Here is a 3,483-nt window from a genome sequence, read left to right on the forward strand (position 1 = left end):
AAAAAGAAAAAGAAAAATATGATGAGAACTTTGAGATGCCTGAGATGTAAAATTAATATGAAGATTAAACAATAAAAACAAATATCAAGGTTAGAGGATCCATTAATAATATTTCAAACAAGTATAGTATAAATTCTTTTTATTACTTAACTGGTATCTTCTCTTGTCTGTCTAAAACATCATTGATAACGTCAAAATTGGAACAACTTGAAACATGAAAGTTATAGGAAATTGTCTCAGTTATCTTGTGTAAAAAAATTCAGATCATTTGAACTTCTAGAACTCCAGATATGAGTCAAACACTAAACAGTGCTCGGGTTGGAGGACAGATTCGAACCTCTTTGTTGTTGCTCCAATTTGGACTTGCAAATGGTATTTTTAGATCTTGGGCTCTATATAAAAGTTGTTGGCCCATTTAGGATGAGCTAAACCCATATATTTAGGTCAGCCCATCTCATTATATATCTATAATATAATAATATTATATATTAAATAAAAAAAATCATAAAAAATTAAAATCCTTCAAAACATTTTGTGATTTTCTTGTGTATCTTTCCATCTTTTTTTTTTTAACTTAATATTGGTTTGTATTTTTATACTATAAAGATATAAATCTAATATTAAAATACTTGGTTTTCTCTGAAATGTTGCAAAAAATATATATAAATAAATAAATTCTTGTTTTCGTGCATACTATCAAGTCTCTCAAAAATATATAAAAATTCCATATCACATTTTCATACAAAACAAAATTCAAAAGAATATATATTAGCATGCATTTTAGACTTTAATATCCAATTTATTAAAGACATGATAATACAAAAATTATTTTATTTTTTTTAATATCTAGGATTATGAACTTACATATAAGACATATTTTGATGTTAGAACGGTTATGTTTTTACCCAATAAGATAAGAATCTTCTTATTGAAGAGGATTTTTTTTAAACCTTAGACAAAGCAATAATTAAAAATAAAATAACATCTTAGCATATATCAGACAATTAAATAATATAGCTTACCTTAGGTAGGGTGTATTTGAAGTGTTAATACTTTCTCTTTACGCAACTAGTCCCCATGCTCGATTTCTAAAACTAGTTAGGGTTCTTAAGAACAAAAAATGAGGTGGCGACTGTCATTTCATCTTTCCACTAATAAAAGATAAGAATTCTTTGTCTATCTCATTTCCTGATTTTCCAGATACCACAAGAATGAACGCCTTGTCGCGATGCATCACATGTGTGACATCAATTTTGATCATTATTTTTTTGTTTTAGATCCTTTTGTATAATTGAATATTTTTTCAATTTTATCCTTCAATATTTGATTGGTTGGAAATTAGGTTTTATGATTTTTTCAAATAGGATATTTCTAGTCTAATAACTTGGGACATAAGTTTGAAAAGTTAACACTGATTGACATTATCTCTTTTATTTTACTTATTTCATTTCCAGCTTTCATCATTTACATTGTTTTTAAAATAAAAACAAAATGGGTTTTGTGATATTTTTTATTTTTATTTTTATCAGATTATCTCAATCACATTACCTGGATTGCAGGTTAATCCAGGCAGGCTCAACCCTTATTGCCTAGGTTATAGTTTTTTATACTAACTTAGGTTGACTCGGACTAGGATTTTTTTTTAATATTTTTTAACCTAATTATGTCCTTTTATATTTAATTTGTTGGAAATTGAGATGCATTTTTTTTTTCATTTACTAAAAAATAGTTTTTTTGTCAGGTTATCATTATCAATTTTTTTTAATTTGATTCTTTACTTGTTATTGTTTATTTTTTATCATCTAATTAAAATAAAATTATCTTATTTTGCCTAATTAAATCTATAACTCAAGTTGTAAATTTTTCTTACTTATTTCAAATGTATTTATAATATTTAAATATTATTTTTTATTTAAAAAACATCAATAACATCAACAGCAGCAACAATGTAATCTTGTGACTTAGCACAAGTCCCATCTCTAGTACCAACTACAAGGAAGAATCATCATGTATATTTAGAAGTGGAACAATTGTAGTAGGGATTTGATTAGCTAAAATAAAATAAAAGATAATTAAAAGTATTGACCTCGTGGTTAAGAAAAGTTATTCTATTCCTCCCTAGTTTTTAAAGATTCAAATATTAGAACCGGTACTCAAAATAATATATATATTTTTTTAAATACACGAGGTGGATGTAGAGGATGCGTCCTGGAATTTCCGAGAGAGACTTCATGTTGATTTACACAAAAAATCAATAATATTTTTATTATTGAATAAAAAAATAAATAAAGTACCATTGAGAGTATAAAATTCATCATAGGAGAGCTTGTTTGAAGTTTCCGATAAATTAAAGAATGGAGGGTTTTCAAATAATTGACCAGGTCGGTTTTTGATAAAGGAGCACCATAATTGTAAACATTGCATCTAATGCATCGATCAAATAATATTTTATTCATATTGACAGCACGGAGGAACCTTCCATGCAATTTATATATTCAAAACCCTAGATTAATTGCAGCATATATTTTTTTATTTTAAAATATATTAAAATAAATTTTATTTTTTAAAATTTATTTTTAAAATTAATGTATTAAAAAAAAAGTAAAATTATATTAATAAATTAATCTTAAATAAAAAATTAAATTTTTAACAAATATGTGTCGAGCAAATGTAGTAAAAAAAATTGACGGTTTATTTCTATGTTTTAAAAATATTTTTTTAAAAAATATTTTTATTTATTTTAAATTAATATATTTTTAATATTTTTAAATTATTTTAATATATTAATATTAAAAATAATTTTTAAAAAATAAAATATTATTAATATATATTTTTACATTAAAAAATTATTTAAAAACTAATCATAACTACGGATACTGGCCTGCAATAAAAATCACGTCCACCGTCACCGTGTTTCTTTAGCTACGGCTGCTCATGCTAATAAATTGCCTAAATTATTGTCTTTAGCTAATCCAATTAAAATCCAAGAAGTTGAGGTCCACTTATCTCCAAATAATAAGCATAAATTGAAAGTGAGGTCCACTATCCCCCACCAAATATTGTAATATAATTTTTAAAACTAAAGAAGCTCTCAAAATAATAAGACTTTTGTCGCGGGTTGGAATGACTAGCTTATGAGTACGCTATTGATCTATGTATATTTATTTTAATTAAATTATTTTAAACATTAAAAAAAAAATTAAAACTATATCAGTTCTAAATAAAAATTAAAAAAAATATTGTTTAAATTTTACTTGAATTCTAGATGATTTTTTAAAGTTATTTAAATTTAATTAAAATAATTCACTAAATAATTTAAAAATAAACTTAACTCGCAGTGGTTCAAAGTTAAATCTTGAGAAGCTGAATTTAAAATTACTTAAAAGTGTGAAATAATTATTTTTTTAAATAATTTTTATTCAGAAATATATTAAAATAATATTTTTATTTATTTTTAAAAAATTATTTTTAATATTAACACTT

This window comes from Populus euphratica, unplaced genomic scaffold (assembly GCF_000495115.2).
Source record: "Populus euphratica unplaced genomic scaffold, PopEup_1.0 scaffold35.1, whole genome shotgun sequence".
Lineage (NCBI taxonomy): Eukaryota > Viridiplantae > Streptophyta > Magnoliopsida > Malpighiales > Salicaceae > Populus > Populus euphratica.